We start from the raw sequence: 17,046 nt of genomic DNA on the forward strand, positions 1-17,046 counted from the left end.
TAAATTTCTTCTTCTCTCTCTCCTTTCCTACCTTCCTTCCTTTCTTCTTTTCCATTGTGTTTGAATCCTCTGATATGCAGCATGGTGTAGCAGATAGCAAGCCAAACTTGAAGCCCGGATAACCTGGGTCCAAGTCCCATCTCTGACCCATTCTGTCTATGCAAACCCCAGGCAAGCCATTCAGCCTCTTGGTACTATCCTTCACCTTGCCATTTATCAATGAACTCACAGACCCAGTTTCCCCCACAAATCTTCCAGGCTAGAATTTCACATGTCTCTTAAAGACTGGGCAAGTTACCCCCTCCTCTTGCTTTATGTTAACACCATCCATGCTTCCTCTGGTCGCCTTCAGGTGTCTTAGGTGCCTGTCTCTTTTGGACCTTCTCTAGCACCTTTTATTACCACCTGAGCTGCACACAGAGAAAAAATATAGTTTGAGGGAAAGAGCACCAGACTGGCTGGAATCCGGCTTCTAGCCCCACTTCAGTCAGAAACTTGCTACACATTCTTGAATTGTTACTACCACTTCTGGCTCTGACGTTCTAGGTTTTCAGGTGCAGACTCTCCTACTCCAAGGTCTTATTCGAGACATCACAGCATAAAGCTTTTGGTTCTGCTACCAAGGTTTTTCTGATATACACATCCAGCAAGGGTTTAGACCTTGATAAAAACAGGTGGTTGAGTAGCCCTGAATTATCCTTATGGATAATTTCATAAGGCATACGCTTTTGTTTTCTGTGGAAGTAACCCTACTGAATGACTTCTAAATATAGCAGTTTTATAGATTATCTCTAGCATAAAGCTCTTCCATATCTCCAAATATCCTTCCTCTAATATAGCCATCTCTGAACTGAGAATGAAATGAGAATAGAATGTTAAAACTGAAAGAAACCTGAGGTTCTGTCTAGTTCTAGCACAATCTTCTCATTGTACAATGAAGAAATTGTGGACCAGAGAAGGGAAGGGACTTGATTTGGGTGACTATGTAATTTATAAAGCTCTAATATTGGTCAAACAAGCCAGCGAGTTGGTCAACAAGCACTTGTTAAATGCTTACTATGAGCAAGGCCCTGTGTTAAGGGATGGGTATACAAAAAGGGTTGAAACAGCCTCTGTCCTCAAGGAGCTTGCAAATATACATTGAAAGCAAATGTACATTTCATTAAAAATGTATAAACCCTGTTTGATTTTAAAATAGCCTTACTAAGATTGGTCATAGACCAAAAGAAAAATCCTTTAGGAAATATTCCCGATTCAGCCTAATATTCCAACCTAGAAACAGAGGCCAGCAGGGATTTGGGGAAGGAAGGTCATTAAAGGGTCCCCCAGCGAGTTAAGCAACAAAGAAGCTTCCTGCCTTAACCCCTGGAACCCCAAGGGTAAGCTCTACCAAGGAGGATGGGTCTGGGCTGATGGGTCTCACCTGGATGTCTCTGAGAAGTCTCAGCAGGAATCCAGACTCTCCTTCTCTACCCCTTCCTGTCAACCTCACACAGGACGGGCCCTTATATAACAAGAACAGCCAGAGGAAGCCGGAAACTTGGAATTTTGTGACAGATTTCAAGAAAATGGTACAGAATATTGTATTTACAATGTCTCTTAGCATCCACCAAAGTCAATATTGCTGATTGTTCTGCCAGGAGAGGACAGGAAAGACAAATGAGACCGGAGGAAATTTCAGTCTGTCACTCAACACTTGAAGTTTTCTTTGATGAATAGGTCTGAATTGAGGGACCCCTATTGTATCTGGGCTTCCTGCAACAGAAAGATCTGACTTGTGATATAAATCACAGAACCACAGAAACTGAGAGCAGAAAGGGACATCTGTAGCCTAAAACACAAAAGAAATTAATCAATCCTCCTTACAGTATACCTGACAAGTGGTCATCCAACTTCTATTTAAAGACCTCCAAGGAAGGAGGACCTACCACCCCTTGGAAGCAGCTAATTTAGCTTTTACTCATCTCTAGCTGTTAGGAGGGACACTGGATAGAGTGCTAGCCCTAAAGTCAAGAAGACTCTGAGTTCAAATCTGGCCTCAGACATTTATTAGATATGTGACCTTGGGAAAGTCACTTAACCCTGTTTGCCTCAGTTCCCTCATCTATAAAATGAGCTAGAAAAATAAAAGGAAAACTACTCCAGTATCTTTACCAAGAAAACCTAAAATGGGGTCATGACAGAACAGTGATAACAAAAATTGTTAGGAGCGCCTCTCCCATCTAAATTTGCCTCGTTGCAGCTTTTACCCATTAGGTTCTGCCTTTTGGACCAAAGAGAAAAATCTAGTCCCTTTTCCAAATGACAATCCTTTAAAGATCATGTTCCCGCATGCTGAATCTTCTCTTCACTATGCTAAAGATATCTAGTTCTTTTAATCAGTCCTTACATGACATGGTTCCTTCACCATGTTGATTGACTGCCATTGAACACTTGGAGCTTTCTTCAACTGTAATACTCAGGTCTTAACACAGTACTGTAAATGAGGTCTGATAAGGTAATATGGCCTCCTTATTCATGAAAGCTAGGACTCTCTTAATGCAATGCAAAACTTCATCTGCTCTTTTGGCTAAAACATCAAATTCCTTAATCACATTGAGCTTGGAGTTCACTAGACCTTTAGATCTGTTTTTTTTCCACACAAACTCGTGGCCAACTATGCTTCCTCCATTTTGTTTGTAAGGTTGTTGGGTTTTTGTTTTGGTTTGGTTTTTTGGCACCCAAATGTAATTCTTTACATTCATCTCTATTGAATTTCATTAAATTCAATCGAATGCACTGGTATGTCGAGATGTTTTTGGATCTTAATTCTCCCATCCATTGTGTTAGCTAACCCTCCCAGCTTTGTGTCATCTGCAAATTTGATAAACTGAAGATCTATACCTTTATCCAAGTCACTGATTAAAAATGTAAGACAGCAGAGGCCTGGGAATCCCTAAGATGCTCCACTAGAAACCTTCTATGACATTGATACTACACTATTATTTACTATCCTTTAAATCCAGGCATCTAACCAAGTCTGAATCTCTCCATTTGTATTATTATCTACACAATATCTCTCCATCTTCTCCAGCTGAATACAGTGAGATGCCTTTTCACATTTTGTTAAAATATATCTAAAGTACATATACAATATTCTCCCTTCATCTATCACTTTAGTAATCCTGTCAAGAAAAAAGGAAATAAGGCGAAACAAGGTTAGTTTGGCATGACACATTCTCCATGAAATCAGGATAATTGTTTGGAGGCACCTATTAAGATTTGTCATGAATCATCTTTTTAGTGATTAATTTGCAAATTTTCCTGGGAATGTCGAGCTCCTTGGCCTCTGGCTCCTGGACTTTTTGTTGCATTCCTTTTTTTGAAAAGTACAGAGGGGAAAAATACAATTAACAACCATTACCAGGAGCATGAAAAGGATGAACTCATTCATAAACAAAAGCAGAAAAGCAGAAATATTAAACATACTCTCTACTGACCACGATGCAGTGGAGCAAAGAGGTGGACCCAAGAGAGCACAATAGCAGGAAGAAGTACAACCAAGTTCCCCCAGCACAATTCTTTCACGAAGATCTAGAAAACACATCAGACTGAGTCCTCATTGGGAAATCCAAGAAAAATAATCACAGTAAATCATGTCTGGCCTAAGTCAGTATAAGAAGGCAGATGGAGAAGTCTGTGGACACGGAGGATGGGATCCATGCCATGCAGAGCATTCCAGAACATGGGAACTGAGATTATACACCAGAGCCAGAAGATAGCTAGATGGTACAGTGGATAAAGTTTTAAGCCTAGAGTCAGGAGGAACTGAATTGAAATCCAGCCTCATATATTTGCTATTTGTGTGACTATGAGCAAGTCACTGAATCCCTGTCTGCCTCAGTTTCCTCATCTGTAAAATGAGGATAATGATTGCACCTACCTCTTAGGGCTGTCATGAGGATCAAACAAGATAATAATTATCAAGTGCTTAGTATAGTATCTGGCACATTAGCTACTATTATGATTAAGAAGAGGCCCTAGACTCATGATGAAAAATGCTATCCATCACCACAGAAAGACCTGATGGAATCTGAATGCAGATCAAAGCATACTTTAAAAAAAAACTTTATTTTTCTTGGTGTTTTTTTGGGGGGTGGGGTGGGGAGAGTCTGTGTTTTCTTTCACAACTTGACTAATATGGAAATATGTTTTGCATGACTACACATGTATAACCCATATCAAATTGCTTGCCTTCTCAATGAAGGAGGAGGAGAGGGAGGGAGAGAATTTGGAACTCAAAAATCTTTTAAAAGAATTTTAAAAGTTGTTTTTACATGTAATTGGGAAAATAGAAGGTAAAACATGATGCATCTTATTAAAAAAAGAGACCCCAGACCCACAAAGGAGAAGCTTAACCTTATGCAAGATGCTAAAACATTTGCCAGTTAGCAGCTCTATCATTCACTCTCCACCTCTGAGTTACAGATTCAGGGTGGAGAAAGGAGGGGACCTAAGCTTAGAGATGGCATTCTAAGGCGAAGAGTGTTTTGAGCCCTAGACTGTGTGTCAAGTAAAAAACAAGTTCAGAAATAAAGTCAGTCAGTCAACTAGCATGTATTAAATGCCTACTATGTGCTAGACACTGTGCTAATCACTGGGAATATAAAGAAAGTAAAAACCCAATTCCTATCCTCAAGGAATTCAGTCTAATAGCAGACATAGCATACAAAGAATTATGTTAAAACAAGATACATACCAGTTGAATTGGGGGTAGTCTCAGAGGGAAAGCACTAAGATTATGGAAGCCTGGGAAAGGTGTCTTGCAGAATGTGAAACTTTAGCTGAGCTTCAAGGAAGCCAGAGAAGCCAAGAGGTAGAGGTGAGGAAGAAGATCGCTGTAGTCATGTGAAGCAACCAGTGAAAATGCCTGGAGTTAGGAGATGAAGAGTCAGTCTTGTGTGATTAACAACAAGGAGGCCATTGTCATTGGATTACAGGACCCATGGAGGGGAGAGTAAGATACAAGAAGATAGGAAAAGAAGAAAGAGGCTAGGTTAGAAAGAGCTTTGAATGCCAAATTTTATATTTGATCCTGGAAATTATAGGGAGCCACTGAGGTTTTTGGATAGGAGAATGATATGGTCAGACCTGTGGTTTAGTAAGTGATAGTCCAGTGGAGAATGGACTGGAGTGAGGAGAGACTAGAAGTAGGGAGAACAACCAGTAGGTTATTGCAATAGTCCAGGTATAGGTCAGAAGGGCCTGCACCTGGGTATTTGTGGTATGAGGTAAAAAGGTAAAACTACCTTTTCTCTTTTACTGCACAGTCAATATTCTCTTACATCCATATACCATATTAAAAATAACTACAGAAAATAGAAAATACTTGGGAGTCTATATGCCCAGACCATCACACAGGAAGTAGATTGACATTCCACCAAACTCTTTACAGAGATACGGGCTGATCTAAATAATGGGAGAAATATGAATTTCTCATGAATAGACTGAGCCAATCTAATAAGGAGTTGTAATACTATTTAATGAAATAGTTTATTCAGTGCTATAGCAATCAAACTGTCAAATGATTACTTTATAAATGTAGAGATCACAGAAGGTGAAATAAACACTGTTGATTACATAGTTTCTTTAAAAAAATATTGCACAAAAAAGCCAATTCCAATAAAAATAGAAGAAAAGCAGGGAAAAGGGTAAAAATCTTTGCAGCAAGTTTCTCTGATCAGGATCTCATTTTTCAGGTATATAGGGAACAGATTCAAATTTATGAAAACAAAAGCCATTTCCCAACTGATAGATAGGGGGTATTTCAGAAGAAGAAATCAAAGCTATCCATAGCCACATGAAAAAATGTTTCAAATCCCTAATGAATATGGAAATACAAATTGAAGCGACTCTTATGTCCAACTGCACAGACATCAGATTACCAAAATTGGGGGGCGGAGCCAAGATGGCAGCAGGAACGTAGGGACTAGCGTGAGCTCCCCACTGAGCCCCTCCAAAAACCTATAAAAAATGGCTCTGAACCAATTCTAGAACTGCAGAACCCACAAAACAGCAGAGGGAAGCAGGGCTCCAGCCCAGGACAGCCTGGATGGTCTCTGGGTTAGGTCTATCCCACACAGAGCTGGGAGCTGGGAGCTGGGAGCGGAGCGGAGCGGAGCAGAGCCCAGCATGAGCTGCGGGGTCCAACCAGACCAGGAGCCGGTCGAAGCATGCCCTTGTGCCCTGAATCAGTGAGCTGTGGCAGTTACCAGACTTCTCAACCCACAAACACCAAAGACAGCAGAGAAGGTTAGTGGGAAAAGTTGCAGGAGTGGAAGCAGTTCGCGGTTTGGCGACCCGCCCCAGGGCAGTGGAGGTCGGGCAGCTACAGCTGCAGTTGCTTCCGGCCCCAGGCCCACCTGGTGGGAGGAATTAAGTGGTGGATCAGAGCAGGAGTGCACAGCCTACTGAAGATTTAAGCCCAGTCCAGGTTGGGGGTTCTTGGAGAAGGAGTAGTGCTGGTGTGGCAGAGCTGCCACATCCCCCCCAAACGTGGAACATAGAACTCTCTAGTCTACAAGCAGTCATATCCCGCTGAAAAACTCAAGGGCCAAGTTAGTTGGTTGGGAATATGGCCAGGCAGTGAAAATGCACCCAGATTCAGTCTCAGACTTTGGAATCTTTCTTGGGTGACAAAGAAGACCAAAACATACAGACAGAAGAAGTTAACAAAGTCAAAGAGCCTACAACAGAAGCCTCCAAGAACATGAACTGGTCCCAGGCCATGGAAGAGCTCAAAAAGGATTTGGAAAAGCAAGTTAGAGAAGTAGAGGAAAAATTGGGAAGAGAAATGAGAAGGATGCGAGAAAACCATGAAAAACAAGTCAATGACTTGCTAAAGGAGACCCAAAAAATACTGAAAAATACACTAAAGAAAACAACACCTTAAAAAATAGACTAACTCAAATGGCAAAGGAGCTCCAAAAAGCTAATAAGGAGAAGAATGCCCTGAAAGGCAGAATTAGCCAAATGGAAAAGGAGGTCCAAAAGACCACTGAAGAAAATACTACCTTAAAAATTAGACTGGAGCAAGTGGAAGCTAGTGACTTTATGAGAAATCAAGATATTATAAAACAGAACCAAAGGAATGAAAAAATGGAAGACAATGTGAAATATCTCATTGGAAAAACCACTGACCTGGAAAATAGATCCAGGAGAGATAATTTAAAAATTATTGGACTACCTGAAAGCCATGATCAAAAAAAGGACCTAGATATCATCTTTCAAGAAATTATCAAGGAGAACTGCCATGATATTCTAGAGCCACAGGGCAAAATAGAAATTGAAAGAATCCATCGATAGCCTCCTCAAATAGATCCCAAAAAGAAATCTCCTAAGAATATTGTCGCCAAATGCCAGAGCTCCCAGATGAAGGAGAAAATACTACAAGCAGCCAGAAAGAAACAATTTGAGTAATGTGGAAACACAATCAGAATAACCAAAGATCTGGCAGCTTCTACATTAAGAGATCGAAGGGCTTGGAATACGATATTCCGGAGGTCAATGGAGTTAGGATTAAAAGCTAGAATCACCTACCCAGCAAAACTGAGTATCATGCTCCAAGGCAAAATTTAGACTTTCAATAAAATAGAGGACTTGCAAGCTTTCTCAGTGAAAAGACCAGAGCTGAATAGAAAATTTGACTTTCAAACACAAGAATCAAGAGAAGCATGAAAAGGTAATCAAGAAAAAGAACAAGAAAAAGAAATTGCAAGGGACTTACTAAAGTTGAACTGTTTTGTTTACATTCCTACACGGAAAGGTGACGTGTAAGATTCATGAGACCTCAGTATTAGGGTAGCTGAAGGGAATATGCATATATATACATGTTTATGTATATATTTATATAAGTGAATGTGTATGTACGTATATATGTATGTGTGTGTGTGTATATATATATATATATATATATATATATATAGAGAGAGAGAGAGAGAGAGAGAGAGAGAGAGAGAGAATGGGATGGATTATCATGCATAAAGGTGGCAAGAGGAAGAAGCAGTTCTGTGGGAGAAGGGGAGAGGGCAGGTGAGGGGAGAATGAGTGAATCTTGCCCTCATCAGATTTGGCCTGAGGAGGGAATACCATACATGCTCAATTGGGTATCTTACCACCCAGAAAAGAAGAGGGAAGAAGATAAAAGAAAAGGGGTGGGGAGATGATGGAGGGGAGGGCAGATGCAGGTGGAGGTAATCAAAAACAAACACTTTTGAAAGGGGACAGGGTCAAGGGAGTAAATTCAATAAAGGGGAATGGGTTGGGAAGGAGCAAAATATAGTGAGTCTTTTACAACATGAGTATTGTGGAAGGGTTATACATAATGATACACATGTGGCCTATGTTGAATTGCTTGACTTCTTAGGGAGGAGGGGGGAGAATTTGGAACTCAAAGTTTTAAAAACAGACGTTCAAAAACAAAAAAAAAGTTTTTGCATGCAACTATAAAATAAGATACACAGGCAATGGGGCGTAGAAATTTATCTTACCCTACAAGAAAGGAAAGGAAAAGGGGATGGGAGGGGAGTGGGGTGACAGAAGGGAGGTCTGACTGGGGAACAGGGCAACCAGAATATACACCATCTTGGAGTGGGGGGGGGAGGGTAGAAATGGGGAGAAAATTTGTAATTCAAACTCTTGTGTAAACCAATGCTGAAAACTAAATATGTTAAATAAATAAATTAAACTTAAAAAATATATATGATTTATAAGAACACAAGTTTATGTTGAGAAATGAAAATAAACAGCAACATCAACCAAAAAAAAAGATTACCAAAATTGACTGAAAAAAGGAAAATACAAATTCTGGATTTCCTGTGGAACACCAGGTACTTTAAAGCATCGTTGGTTGAACTGTCAACTGGTCTAAACATTGTGGAAAGCAGTTTGAAACTGTGTCCGCAAATTATGAAACCACATGGATTCTCTGCCCCAGTGATATCGCTACTAGGTCTATAACAAGAGAGCAAAGATTGATGAAAAGGACTCACATATACAAAAATATTTACAGAAGCTCACTTTATGGTGTCAAAGAATTTAGAAACTTTGGAAGTGCCCATCTATTGTGAAATGATTGAACAAGTTACAGTATATGAATATGCTAACATTATTTTGTTTTAGGAAATGATGAAGATAGTGGTTACAGAAGAACCTGGGGTGACTTCTACACATGGATTCATTGGGAAACAAAGAGAACCAGAAGAACAATTTATACAAGAAGAACATCTTTGTATAGAAAAAAACTTTGAAAGATTCAGAAATTCTTATCAACATGGTAACAAACAGAATGACAGAAAACTCATGATAAATTATGTCACACACATCCTGACAGAGAAGTGATAGACTCAGCACAGAGTGAAACTTTTTTCACATTGCCAATCATGGAAATTGTTTTGCTTGGATAGAGGAACTGCTAAGTCACATTTTATCATTTTTCTTTTCCAAATGGAGGCAGGGTTAAAGGGAGGGAAAGAAAGCATATCTTCATGAAAATAAAATTTAATTGAAACTTAAATGAATAAAAATTATAATATGGAAGGTTTCTGAGAAATTCAGAAGGGTTTATAGGAAATGTGAAGAGGAATGTGTTTTATGTGACTTCATATTTGTTAGGAGAATTTCGGTTTTTTTCTTTCCATCTCTCCCTGCCTCCCTTCTTTCTTTCCTCCTTTCCTTCAATCTTACCATTTTCAGTGCCTCTCTCCAACTCTTCCAGTATTCTTCCCTCTCTCCCTGCCTTCCTTCCTTCCTTATTCCCTCCCTCCCTCTCTGTTTCAATCTACTCTTTTCTTACTTGCTTCCTTACTCTGTTTCCTTCCAGTCTTTTCTTCCTTTCTTCCTTCTTCTCTTCCATTCTGTCTTCCTTTTTACTTACCTACCTGTGTTCTTCTACTCCATTTTTCCTTCTTTCCTTCTTCCTCCCTCCCTTTCTTTTTCCCTGCCTTTAGACAGCTGCAGGTAGGTTGGATCACGTGCCCTCACCCAAGGAGTGAAAGAGAGAGTCCTTGGATCATAAGCCCATTGATTTAGAGCTCATAAGGATGTTTGAGGTCACCTCGTCTAGCTCCTCATTTTAGAGGTAAGGAAGCTGTGGTCCAGAGAAGTTAGAGGCTTTAGGAGGGTGAAATACTGTTGGTTCTCTTATATACATATACACATGCTTAATTGTAGCTTTCTGTAGGAGAGGGGGGTGGAGAACAAAGTAAAAAGTGCACAGCAGACAACAAAAGAAAACTTAGAAGGAAGTAAAGATGGATAGTTCTCAACAACACACTTAGTATTTATGATGTAGAGTTTGTTTTGGAAATGGAAATTTATATTTTGAATCCTCCCTAACGTTCTGTTGGTCACATTTTTTTCCTCATCTTATTTTGTGTTTGTTTGTTTGGTTTTTTTGTACGTGTGTTTGTTTTAATACTTAAGTTCATACTATCTCTTTCCCTTTTCTTACTATGTATTTAGGTTTTACTATTTAAGTCTAAATTTTTTTTAAAAAGAAGAAAGACTAAAAAAAGAAATACTATTAATTCTCTAATGAAATGAAAGAAACCCCAAATCAATAAGGACAGCCGCAATCAACTGTGATTAATAGCCCTGCTATTAATGAATAGTACTAGTAGACTGCATGCTCACAACATAATTGTCTTTACAGGGGAATGGGATGAACAGGATAGAGAAGAAGAAACCCAAATAGGCCTTGAGGGTTCAAAGAAGTGTGTCACTGCACTGCATGGCCACCCCAGGAGAATCCCCTCATGTAGATTTCTTTCTTGTGATCTTTCTTGTGTCTGGAAGACAACAGGGAATTGGGATATTTGAGAGGAGAAATTGTGGTACATTTGTTTCTCTTTGTCCAGTGTCCAATGTTCTCCTGTCAGCAGTCAGGAAAGGGAGTCAAATTATGAGGAGATCAAGTCAATGAACAAGTTGCCTTTTATTTTCTTCATGCACAAGCTGGCCCAGAAGGGTTAATTGATTTACTCAAGGTGGCCCAACTTCTTAGTCACTAAGCAAGGACTCAGAAGTGAAATTAGCACAGGACAATCAGACTTCACGGACAGCACATGTATGTCCTTTGTCCTAGATCCACTTCTCCCAGTCAGTGACCCCATCACCAATACCTTGACTGTAACTCCCAAGATCCTCTGGCTGTCCCAACCTTCTTCTGCACAAATCTGCCAAGCCACCAGCATTCCCCCTGCTCTGGGGAAGTGTCATATATGGGACAATCTCCATAAGAGGAGGAAGGTGGCATTTGGTGAAGGATGTGAGTCCCGAAGTCATCAAGGACCACTCACTATCTCCATCCTCAGCCTTAATTCTCCCCATTCACTATCCTCTTTTGCCATCTTTTAGACCATGCCCTTAAGAAACTTCTTATACACTAAACAAAAGCTCCTTTATCTTCCATTATTACCCCTTGCATTCTTTCAACTTCTGGAGAACACTGAACCTGAGATTTTTCCTAAAGACACTCTTTCTGTTGGTACCCTCTTCAAAGATGGCTGATCCTTCAACTGTCTCACATGCCCAGAACCATGGGGACCACAGGAGGGATTGATAAGCTTCTCATACCCCTCTGCCATTTTCATGCCTTCCCTTTGCCACCACCACTCAGCAAAGGACATCTTCTCATTGTTTAGGTCTTAATAAGTCTGGTCCAGATTTTAGGTGTTGCCCCCTATAAAACTCCACGTCATCCTCCATGTCTCCCAGCAAATTCAGGACCTCACTCATACACTTCAACACCAGTCTTGTATTTGTATGGTTTTGAATGCTCTTTCCTACCCTCTTTCTCACTCTCCTTACCTCCCTGGACTTCCAGTCTGGATTTGCCTTATGCATAAGAGGACACGACTTCACCCTTTTTCTTCCCACAACCGCACCCACGTTAAACTGACTGTGCCCCAAGTGCCAGAATCCTCGCAATAGCTCCAACTTCACCACTATCCATAACTTCTGAGTCAAGTGCAGCAAAAAGGTGCACTAGGCCCATTCTGAGTGCCCAAACTTGGGCTCAGTTCCCTTCCTTTGAGAGCTTCCACAAGAAACATGCCCAGCACATTAGTCCCACCTGGAGAGGATTTAACCAGGGGCAGGGAAAATAAGCAGTGACCACTCCATTCATGCTGAAACAGTGGGAAGTTTATTGTAAAGGAAATGAGGAGGAAGGAACACACTTTCCAGAGAGAATCTTCATGCAAGACAATACCAGGTAAGGAGATCATGGCAGGAGTCAGCAGAGGAGAAGCATTTTTTTCATCAGACACAAGATCCAGCAATGTGTCCTCTGGCTGGCTTCAGGCAGAAGGAAAAGAAGAGCCAGAGGGTCTTCTGTCAGGTGGAAATGTAGCCAATAGGACTGCTGTCTTAGTGACCAGTGTAGACATTCAGTATCTTCTCTATTATTCCATTTCTTTCTTTTCCAACCAATCTAAACCTATCAATCAGGCTCATTCTTTTTTTGGAGTTACGGTAGAGCATGAGAGTCTAGCTTCATATGGACACTGGCCTAGGTGCCTTTCTGAGGTCCTTTCACAGCTCCAAATGTTTAGGATTTCTACTTCACACTCTAGGATTTAGGATTCTACGTTCTAGGATGCTGGTATGAGAACTTGCACCTCATCCTGCCAGCAATTAGGTATTCATCTGCTGTCTCAGCAATCTCTATACCAAGCCTGCACTCCCCAAGTTCTAGTTCTCCTGTAGGTTTTATCTTCCCTCATTAGAATGTAAGTTCCTTGAGGACAGGCGTTGAGTTGCTATCTGTGCCGATATCCACAGTGTTTAATATGGAATCTGACACAGAGTTAAGCACTCAGTCAATACATACGCTCTCTCTCTCTCTCTCTCTCTCTCTCTCTCTCTCTCACTCTCGCTCTCGCTCTCTCTCTCTCTCGCTCTCGCTCTTTCTCTCCCACCCTCCCTCTCCCCTCAATGGGCATTCTAGGATTCTAAAATTCTTAGATTCTCTGTTACCAGAAAAATTATTTGCAAATTCAGTGAATCAAAACATAATATGTCATTTTCAGTGCAGCACTTACATCTTTGTGGATAGGGGAAGGTATTGTTCATTCAAAGAAGAATCACACGGTAACAGTAGCGTTCCCACGTATCAGGTCTAAAAGGAAGAGCATGTGTCTCAGATGGGATGTAGTCAAGGGCAATGAGAACTGGAGTGGGGGGTGTTCTACCTAATTCTAGTATTGAAAAAGAAGGGAAAAGAAAGGCACCTTCTGGAAGGCAGGGCTGAGGGAATTGGAATAGGTCTACACTGTGACTGCTCAGCTCCTTCCTAGTGCAGTGACTCTGATGAGAGAGAGCTGGGCTTTACAAGAGAAGCAAAGAGCAATGGTTGCCGGGACGGACCACCCTATACACTGACATTCACAGTCAGTCAGTCATTCAATTAGTCACTCGTTGAATCTTAGGAATGGCTGAATACTTGGGAGCAAGGGACACAACTTAGTTCTCATAGATCGGGAAACCTTGGAATACCATAGGCTGGGCCCAGCCCATTGGCAGTGGAGGTGGATGCGGGGGGGGGGGGGGAGCTCTGAGCCAGGATTTTCCTGGGATTTCTAAGAAGGGTAAGGAGCAGTCATCTTCCTACTGCTTTGACTGAGTTCTCAGTCACTCCATTGGGGAAGGGGACAGATTAGAACTATAAGGAAAAATGAACCATAAGCAATCAAAGAAACTGTTTCTTTTCAGCATGAAATCCTTAAGCCTCCACTTCGAAAATGGCACAGAGGAAATTATTCTGGGTAACTCAGCCAATAATTATAGAAAGAGGAGAAATAATGGTGAAAGCAGATACTTACTATGCACGTTGAGGGCCACTTCTGAAGGCACTAATTTTACTGCAATTGTGAGCAAAGGGCAGACCTGCAGTGGGGTGGATGAGCATGAGGTCATCAGGCAAGGGAACAGGGCCAGAGGGTAAAGGTCCCAAGAGGGGTCAACACCAAGGCTAACTGACCTGGGCCATGGCCTATGAACCCATCACACTTGAGAATGTTTAGGTCAGTGTGACCTCACAGGCAAGAAGCAGCCCAGGGAGGTGCCAAAACTGTAAGGAATGTTAGACCTGATCTCACCTAATCCCTCACCATCTCACAGAGGGGAAAGGGCTCACCCCAGTACACATCATATGCCAGACCCCAAGCGTAGGCCAGTTCCCCAGCCTTAGGACTCCTAGTCTAGTACTCTTTGCACTGTCCAGATATAACAAATCTGACTTGAAATAACCAAATGAAATCTTCATACTTACTATGTCATTGACCACCAACTTAGCCAGGTCACTCACAATTTTAGACACAGTGTTTAGTAACAAGCCCAAGACTCCCCTAAAAGAAGAAGAAACAGAGTGACAGAGTGTTGCCAACTGGCTGAGGATCCCAGGTAAATCACCCCCCCCCCCCGCCACCTCCAGAAGCTCCCTAACCCTATGGGAAACAGCTCCACAGGCCCCAGGGAAGTGCTATGTGGCAGGATCTCTCTGTGCCTGTGAGAAGTCTGACTAACTCAGACAGGAAAACTAAGTGAGACCTGAGGTTGGGTGCTTCTGGACAGAGTCTGTCTCCTGGAGCCAGATAAGAAACCCTCTTGTATCAGGATATTCATCTATAGGATTGCTAATTGGAAGGGCCTTTCAAAGTCATCTAGTCCAACCCTGCACCAGATACTTAGGAGAAACTGGAGAAATGCTTAAGGAATGAAACTGCATTCACTCAAACCTCCTTCATTTCTAGAAGTGAGGAAACAAAGGGTCAGTGGGTCATCCAAGGTCACAGGGACACTAAGTAGTCAAAAAGAAGCTGGAGCCCACATGTGCTGGCCCCAGGTGGACCTCCATTTCCACTCTTGCTCTGTTTGCCCAAAGGGAGTAGCATGTATTAAATGGGGGTCAGCACAGTGTGACAGCATGTTCCATCATGTCTTTTGAGCTGGTGTGGGGAAAGAGCTAGAAGCCTCCTGAGACAGAACAGTTGTCCCCAAAGTCTGTCATTTTGATGCCAGAGTCCAAGAGAAGCTTCATTCTTGTTTTCAGAAAATGATTATAAAGTAGTTCCTGTGAGCAGAGAAGTATTCTGGATCCTGAAGGATCAATAAAGGACCCACACCCGTGAAGCTCACAGTCTAACAGTATGGGCCTCATGTCTGTATCCCTTACTAAAGGAGAAAGTAAGGAAGAGAGAAATACGTGCATTGGTAACAACGATCTCAGGGGTTTGATAGGGCTGGACAGTTCTAGAAGGCACTTTTTCCTGTGTGACCCAATTCAGAATAATCACAATGGCTTTATGGCAAAAGCTGACCCTGTTTTATAAACCTGAATCAGGCTCCCAGAGGAACACGGACTGGGTGGATGTCCAATGGAAAAGAAACGACAAAGGTGTGAGCACAAAGACAGGATCTCCCTCACCATCATTTTCTCTGCTGTCTCAGATGATCCCATCAACTCAAAGAAAAGCCACTATAGTCCAGCCACCTCAGCATCCCTTGAAATCTTCTCATTCGGAGCATACAGTCTCCAGCCCAATCTTAAATCCTGTCCTGTCAGACTCTTGCACCTGTCCTGGCCCACATCACTTGCTCCATTGTAGCTAGACAAGCCTTTTTTTTCTGTTCCCTCCCTTGCAAAAATTAGCTCTTCCCCAGCAGAGTCCTCAGACCTCATACTTACCATTCATTTCCCTAGCCCTCCCCCTCCATATTACATAGTGCCCTTAGTATTGTGACGTTTCTCTGACTGAGATAGAAAAAGTCCATTTTCCCAGCTACGCCAGGAGCCCTTTTGGGATTTGATGTCCCTAAGTGTCTCGTGCAGGGTTAGACTAGTTGACTTTGAAAGCCCCTTCCAGTTTGCAATGTCATAAATGAATATCCTGTCACAAGAGAGTTTGAAACCAGGTCTCCTGTGACCCAGGAGAGTGCCCCATCGTCATTTGAGGGTCAGGGGCCAAATGAGAGGAAACATACAAGTATATCTACCAAGCATATGAATCACATGCTACCATGGGCCCCCAGAGCTCTTGGGTGACTCACGCGTTCTTGGCTGAGATGTTAAGAAGTTCAGGGCTGGTCTGACATTTGGAAACCTGAATTTTAGCTGTTCCATTTGCATACTTTTCAGTTGTTAGTTCAAGTGTCGTGTCGGCATTTAGAGAGACATCAATCCTCTTCAAAAGGAATCTAAAGAAAGAAGATACGGAATGTAGAAAAAGAACCCCACTGTTTATCCAATGTCATCAGGGAAACTAAAGAGAGAGGCTGGTAAACTGAGGACTCAAACCCAGGAAAACAGTCACGATCCTGGACATGTCACGCTGTGACTCAGCTTGAGACTCCTTTTGCAAGCCTTTCCTGTTTTAACAAAGCACTTTCAGGGGCTGCCAGGTGGTGCAGTGAGTAGAGCATTGGCCCTGGAATCAGGAGGAACTGAGTTCAAATCCGGCCTCAGACACTTGACACACTAGTTGTGTGACCTTGGGCAACTCACTTAACCCTAACTGCCCTGCCTTCCCCCCTCCAAAAAAAGCACTTTCCCATTCATTCCCTTATGTAGTTCTCATGAGAGACCTGCTTGTTTGACAGATTCAATGTTATTGTGCCCATTTTAGAGACAAGGAAGCAGAGGTTATACACATTGCTCAATGTCACAGGGCACACCCTTGCACCAAGATTCTACTGCTTCCCCTTCTTATGGCAAGAAAGAAATATGGCCGATTCCAGTTTCTACTTCCCAATACAAACCAGAAACGGGATGCTGGCCAGAGAAGTCATGAGCATCACAATATGAAGATAATGAGATATTAAGAATTATGATACTCCTATTCATGCACACAAAGCCATTTTTTTTATCTTACTCTGAAATGATCCTAAAAGAGAAAGAGCAGGTTTGCATCTTGTCTTTAAACTGTTTCTCCCTGATCTGCATCAAGGAAGAGGAGCAGAATGAGCTCACGGGTATACTAGTAATCACAAGAAGTCTGCACACTTTCC

The sequence above is a fragment of the Trichosurus vulpecula genome, chromosome 3 (genome assembly GCF_011100635.1).
Source record: "Trichosurus vulpecula isolate mTriVul1 chromosome 3, mTriVul1.pri, whole genome shotgun sequence".
In the NCBI taxonomy this organism is placed as follows: Eukaryota; Metazoa; Chordata; class Mammalia; order Diprotodontia; family Phalangeridae; genus Trichosurus; species Trichosurus vulpecula.